At 29.7% G+C, this 8,011-nt stretch overlaps 1 pseudogene; it reads left to right on the forward strand.

Moving 5' to 3' along the window:
* Positions 1-2,138: 2,138 nt before the first annotated feature.
* Positions 2,139-4,951, forward strand: LOC107490931 (glycosyltransferase BC10-like; annotated as a pseudogene).
* Positions 4,952-8,011: the final 3,060 nt, after the last annotated feature.

Raw genomic sequence — 8,011 nt, forward strand, 5'->3', positions numbered from 1 at the left:
TCTCTTTTTTAATTAACATTATTTTTTATTTAATGAAACTATTAGTATAATTAATTAATATTATTTAATTTTGTAAAATAATTATTAATTATTTGTGCCAAAAATAAATTTTAAAACATAAAAGATATATCATTAGTTTTACAAAAATGTTATGTTACACAAAAATTTAACTATCAAATTTACCATCATGTATTTATTGGTGTTACAATATTTTTAGTCATTAACTCAATTATATAAACTAAAACTAATTTTATAATTAAAATCAATAATTAAAAACATTGAAATACTTGCGATTATAATACATTTAAGGGTAAAGTATATTTTTTGTTCTTGAAATTTGGTAAAAATTTTAAAAATACTTCTAAGTTTTATTTTGTTTCAATTTTGTCCCAAAAATTTTCGATTTGCATCAAATATATTCTCGACGACTAAATTTTCAAAAAATTTAAGATTAATCTAACAATAATACATGAAAATTATGCTTGATTTACTTGTGTTAAAAATTGTTCTTATGAAATTATTGTTAAATTAGTCTTACATTTTTTAAAAAATTAGCTATCAAAAATATATTTAATGCAAATAAAAAATTTTTATAATAAAACTAAAATAAAATAAAACTTAAAAATATTTTTAAAATTTTTATCAAATTTTGAAAACAAAAAAATATACTTTAACCTAAATTTAAAATGCTTCCTCCGTATATAGTAGTCAAATAAACTGTCAAAGAATAAGAAAGGGTTGGCGGCTGTTTAACTTGATCTAGTCCTGTCCCAACATCTATCCCATACACTTTCAATGTCGAACATGTCCCACGTACGAGAGAGTAGACGACACATCCTTTGTCTTAGCTATCACAAACGACATGAGCTTCTAACTACGAAATCCCCCACCTATATTCATCGTTCTAAGGTTTAAATATGTCCCACAAACCACATTTGATAAAAGCAAACATTTCATGCAGCGCCCTGTTAGGAAAATGATGATTAAATTTAGTAAGTGATATTTTTTTTCCTTTTTAAAATTTCTCTCTCTAAAAAATTATCTCTTTTTTTCTTAATTCTTCTCTAATTTTTTTTATTCAATTTTTTTTCTTACATGTTTATCTCTACACTTAATTGCTAAGAATTTATGATAATACTCTTTTAAAATACAATAAAATTAATGAATTACTTGAATAGCAATTATCAAAAAATTATCTTATACTTAAAACTTGAAAAATAATAAAATTTGTAAAATATGAAACAATTTGTAGAGAATAAATGAGACACCTTTCTCATGATTTTGGGCACATATTTATAGAAGCAACCACGAATATGATTGACTAATAAGCACAAAACATCGTATCTCAAAATACTATGTTTCAATCATTTTATCTGTTTATTTATGAAAATTCATATGTAGTTATTTTTATATAAAATTGTTAATTAAGAGTTATTAGATAATAATTTAATTAAATTTATTAAATCATATAACAATTTTCAATTATTAATTTCATATGAAAATATCTGCATATGAATTTTTATCATATTTAAATTACCGATGACACTTTTTAAGTTTCAGACGATTGCATTAGTCACAAACAGTGTTGTTAGTTTGAGTGTTAACATTTATTATTGTATTTGGATTCTCTAAATTTTGAATTTTTACTTTAGAAGATAAATTGTGATCTTCTATCCTTAAATAATTTCTCTCTCATATTTACTCTTGGTCTCACTTACAAAATAAATAGTGAAAAATCACATTTTACTCTCTAAAGTAAAATTCAAATTTTAGAGGATCTTAGATCCTTTATTATTAACTCTTTTGTTTCTTCCTTTATTTTCTTGTCTTAATAACTGACCATCTAGCCTTGTACAGGTTTCCGGAACAAGCAAGTAGAGTCCTTTTTTATTTTAATAAAGGGAGGTGTATAAATTCAAAACACCCAAGGGCGCAAGCAAGAGGAGAGTGCCTTTTATTTTTGTCTTACTCTTCCAGTGCCCACATAATATAAAAATTTTTTACTGTATAGATATCTTCACTCACAGATAATCAATTTTCTCTGTACCAATACATACATACATACACCTTCAATTTATTCTCAATTCTATACACATACCCAAGGCAATAATAGAATAATAATAAAAATGATGAAGAGTTCGAATAATCAAAATCCAATGAACTCTGCTCCAAAACTCTTCGGTGTTCCTCTGCCGCAAGGTCGTTTTCTTTCTTATGTCTTCTTCTTGTGCTGTGGTGTAACAATTGGAATCTTCAGCAGCTACTACTATCTTAAAAACGGGATACCAAGCCTTCAGTTCCTTCGATCCTCGCTCACTCAATCCCCGCCTCAGGCGCCGCCGGATGTATCCTTGATCCCTCCGCCGTCAGTAATATCGGAATATTGGAGCAATGAGAACGTGAGTGTCACTGAATTGAAACATGGACCCCTGCGGCCACGTCATCAGGCGCCAATGCATCATATGAATGATAAAGAATTGCTTCGCGTAGCTGCAAAGGCTGTGAGGAATGGGACGTATCTGAAACAACATCATGTTCCTAAGGTGGCCTTCTTGTTCTTGGTAAGGGGTCCTGTGCTTTTGGCTCCTTTGTGGCAGAAGTTCTTCGAAGGGAATGAAGGCAAGTACTCTATTTACGTGCATTCTAATCCATCCTATGATTCATCAGTTCCGGAGAGTCCGGTTTTTCGAGGACGGAGAATTCCTAGTAAGGTCAGTTTTTGTTGCTTTACTGTAATTATTATTATCCAGTTTTCATTTACATTTGCTTCAACATGCAACAATCTAAATTATTTATTCTAAAAGCTTAACACAACTGATTTTATATTACGTTTGTTTTGTTTTACAACAAAACTCTATTTTAATTTTAAAAAGTATCTACCTACATCAAAATAACTTCACGTGAATATCATAGTTGAAGATCGTTAAATAGTTTGACGCATTTGACTAGATGCAAAGAATTTGGCCAGCAATTTTTATTTATATTAGCACTCTGCTGGTACATTTGAGACTTTCTTTTGACATAAGTAAATTTGTTGGTTAACTATTGACTGAAAATAGTAAATTGTGCTAGTCATGTAACATTGCTGAATTTTAATATTATGTAATCAAGTATAAAAAAACTGTAAATTTCAATGTATAAAAATGTAGACATATATATATAAAAAAAAGGAATGAGTGATTCTGTTCCTGAGGTGAAAGAAGAGAAGATAAATCAGAACAAAGAAGCTGGAAACAGGTATAAAATAAGTTAGTTTTCTTCAACTAAGTAATGATTTTTCATATGATTGACAAATTAAATAAAACAAAATAAAGGCTCTATGACAGAAAAATAGGAACTGATATGCACGTGAATTGCCAAAGCCATTTACATAACCAGAATTCAAAAACTAAATGTTGTTCATCTGGTTCAACAAAATACAGAAGGTGGAATGGGGCGGCGTCAACATGAGGCCAACGCGCTGCTGGATCTATCGAACGAGCGATTCGCTCTCATCTCAGAATCCTGCATACCCCTTTTCAACTTCTCCTTCACCTATTCCTATTTGATTAACTCTGAACAGAACTATGTCATGGCGTATGACGAGGACAGCGCAGTCGGAAGAGGACGGTATAGGAGCAGCATGTCCCCAACCATCACTCTAAAACAATGGAGAAAAGGTATTGTAGATGATTAGTTATTTAATCAGCTAGTTAAACTGATGAGTTAGCAGTGGTTAGTTATAATCATAACTAGGGGCTAGTAAGTCACTATTTGGATGCTATATGGTGCCTATGCTTACACTGCCAATGCCTCTGTCCAAACTTATTTTATTTAGTATTTATTAATTGTCGTAATAATTAATAAAAGAGAAAGTCTAAGAGCCAACATTTATTATAAAATCTGACTCATTTCACACCATTAAAAATATTAATGATAATTAATTAATGGCTAAATATTACAAATTCTATTGACCCCTAATACTCTTTTTAATAAAAATTAAATAAAATAAGTTTTGACTATTTTTTATTAATTTATTTTTATCAAATATTTCTATAATTATAGTGGTTCGAGTAATTAAACAACTTTAACAATATTAAGAGAATTTAATTTTGATCATACTAGTGGATTAAAATATTTTATACAATTATTTAATTATATTTAATTTTTTGATAATTATTCATATGACTAAAATAAAAAAATAATTATTTTTATTAATATAACGTTATATAACTGAATATATATGTAAAATTTTTTATACCAATGAACTATTAAAATTAAATTCATATTAACATTATATTGCTAACATTAAAGTAAATATTTTAGTATTATTTTTTATATTTATTTTTTAAATTAAAAAATATTGTTAACTAATAAAAAAATATTATTTTAATTTTAATAATATTTTAAGTGTTGTTAATGTTAAATAGTTACCGTGACCACCATGTCCATAGGACTACAATTGTTTCCAGCATCATAGGTGTATACTTTTACCGTTAGCTTCAAATGCAAGCAATAATTCATTTCATCATTTATGTTGTCTGTTTCAATAAAAAGGTTCTCAGTGGTTCGAAATGGGTAGAGAGCTCGCTCATCAAGTAGTAACAGACAAAAAATACTTCCCAATTTTCCAAAAGCACTGCAGGGGATCATGCTACTCGGATGAACACTACTTGCCAACATATGTTAGCATCGAGCATTGGAAGAAGAACTCGAATCGGAGCTTGACCTGGGTTGATTGGTCGAAAGGCGGTCCGCACCCGGCGAAGTTCGTGAGACCGGAGGTGACCATTGACTTCCTCAACAGCCTGAGGGACATGCAATGCCCATATAACGGAAACAGCACAAATGCTTGTTATCTTTTTGCCAGGAAGTTTTTGCCTAGTGCTTTGATAAGGCTACTTAAGGTTACTCACATAGTTTTTCGGTTTTAATTACAGCAATATATAATACCATAATAGGTGTATGTGCAACAAGGAAATGTCACGCTGGAGATGCAATCATTTATTTTCTTTATTATTCATCTCCTAAGTGTGTTCATATTCCTCGTATAGAGATTATCATACCCATTATTCCCAATCATTAGTCCTTTTACAAATTATCTTTAAATGGGTTTATGTATTAGGTTTTTTTACTTCTTCTGTTTTAGATTAGTTGTCATTTTTATCTTTTTTGTTACATTAAAAAATCAAGTATACACATGTTTATCTTTTATATACTGATTTTTTAATGTATGAATAAAAGTGAAAGTGATAATTAATTTAGAATTGTGGAAGTGTATTTTTGTAACAGTTGATTCACACTCAACCATCAATGTAGAACAGCTGATTTAATAAGTGGTTGTTTTGTTTTGGGGGACTTCATGATAATTGGAAGTTCCAGTTTTTAAAAAAGCTCAATCAAGTTATTCACCAAAAAGAGAAAAGAAACAGAGAAAAAGGCCGGATTAAGCTTGTCTTTTAATTTTTGAAACCCATGTCATATTACGCTAGACGTTACCATCATTACCATTGAACATTTAAACTATACGAAACTAACCGATAAAGACATGTATTTCTAGGAAGAATAAAACTCTTCTAGGATAAAGAAGTTGGTAATGGAAGAAAATGAATAGTTTAATCACTCTTAGTTAAAGTAAGGTAGTAGAGTTCACAAAGAAGAATTTGGATCCTCTTGTGGCTGTTTTTACCTTTTATTTCTTAACCTTTTTGTGGGAAATCTAGAGTGGCGGTGGGTAAGGGTGTCTGCTTATAAGATTGACCCAAGGCAGCATTGATAATTTGATAAAAAAAAAAAAAGGACATACATAGAGAACCTGAAAATATAAAAGAAGCTAAAGTGGAGGTGGAAGTTAATTACCACCAAGACATAAAGCTGAGATGTGCAATGGCAAACCTGTAATGATATGTTATATTTACAGTACCTTGTGGCTCGTGCATATTTGTGGTTAAAAATTTGAAAAAATACACCCTCTTTGATAAAATGTCTAAATAATATTTTATAACAAGTTAACATATTTTATATTGTGATAGAATATCAAAAATAAATAAAATTTATTACAATAATAATAAATATATTATTATTATTATTATTATTATTATTATTATTATTATTATTATTATTATTATTTGAGTCAACAAAATAATTATGACTAATTCATATATAATTATAATGATTATTGATAGATATTTTGGTCAAATAGGCTAAAATATATGTTATTTCAAGGTTACAAAATATAGAAGAGTGTACGTTTTTATAAATACAAAAAAAAATGTCATTTTCTCTAAATTTTCTTCTAATAAATTCACATTATAAAATACGTTTATCCAACTTTCTAAATTATACCTCTTGCGATGATTATTTATTATTAATTTTTCAAAAAATACAAGATCAATATAAGAAAAAAAATTACTATAGTAAAATTTCGTAGAGCACAAATGGTAATATATAGAAACTTTAAGTTAATATATAAATTGGTTCCTGTTATTTGTGTTGGATTTTTGTTTTTTTTCTATGTAGAGAAATGCTAGTATCTAAGTCCATGAATAATTAAAGTGGCTGAAATAAGTTAGGGTTGAGAGAGAGATATTATTTTGAAAGGAGAACACCAAACACTAGAAAGAAAAGAAGGGAGAAAGTTATTTTTGCACATACACAAAGATGTCTCTGTAAATTGGTTGCTACAAATTCGTTAACCGTTGGATTGAGCTCAAATTTGAACAGTGTGTTATACACATCTAGTACTTTAATTTCACCGTTCGGATCTTCGATTCAATGTCTGTAGCTGGAGATATTGGCCACATACAGTAGCTCTATTTTTGTGGTATTTTCATCTTCTTGTTCTTGTTTGAAAGCTTTGAAACTTGGGTTGTTTGGCTTGTTGTATGCACGTTTTGTACAATAGTTTGTGACTCTCTTGTACCCTATTTTTCATCATAGTGAAGCTATTTCTTGGTCTTTGTGACTCGTGGTTTTTACTTTTCTCATTGATGAGGTTTTCCACGTTAAAAATCTTGGTGTGTTAGCTTGTTTCTAATTTCTGGTTTATGTGATTTTTCCGCTGCTATTGGGTATTATTGTGCTTGTGTTAATACTTGTTGTGAGTGGATATTGTTGCTCCTCTAACTCTTACAAGTAGAAAATTGTGTTTTATTCCTATCAATTGGCATCAGAGCTCAGTTTTGGGTATTTGGTTATAACTTGCTTGAAAGATGGAGGCAAATAATTCTACTAAAATGGTAAGTTTGAATGGTACTAATTACCATCTATGGAAGGGCAAAATGAAATATTTGTTGTTTGTAAAAAATCTACATTTACCCGTATTTTCTACACAAAAACTAGAATCTAAAATAGATTAAGAATGGGAGTTTGAACACCAACAAGTTTGTGGTTTTATTAGGCAATAGGTGGATGATAATGTTTATAATTACATTGCTAATGAGATTCATGCTAGGGCTTTGTGGAATCAAATTGAACCCTTGTATGCTTCGAAGTTTGGCAATAATAAATTGTACTTATTGAACATGTTGATGAATTTGAGATACAAGGAGGGGTCACAAGTATTAGATCACTTGAATGAATTTCAAGGAGTTTCTGGATCAGTTGTCAAGCATGGGAATCAAGTTTAAAGATGAGGTTCAAGGATTGTGGTTGCTAAATATTCTACCAGATTCTTGGGAGACTTTTCGTATCTCTCTTACTAATTCTGCTCCGAATGGTAAAGTGAGCATGCAACTTGTTAAAGGTGGCAAGGAATGAAGCTGATACTCAAAGATGTTAGACACACTCCATATGTTCGCTTGAATTTGGTTTCAGTTAAAAGGCTTGATATTGAAGGCTTTGTAAACACTTTCGACTTTGGACAATGGAAGCTTACTAAAGGCAACTTAGTGGTGGCTCGAGAAAAAAGTACTTCAAGTTTGTATGTGATGCATGCCATGATTGTAAAAGGTAGTGTGAATACGATTAAAAGTAAAGAAGTTTGTAGCTTGTGGCACCGACGACTTGGTCATATCAGTGAAAAATGACTTAA

The sequence above is a fragment of the Arachis duranensis genome, chromosome 5 (genome assembly GCF_000817695.3).
Source record: "Arachis duranensis cultivar V14167 chromosome 5, aradu.V14167.gnm2.J7QH, whole genome shotgun sequence".
NCBI lineage: Eukaryota > Viridiplantae > Streptophyta > Magnoliopsida > Fabales > Fabaceae > Arachis > Arachis duranensis.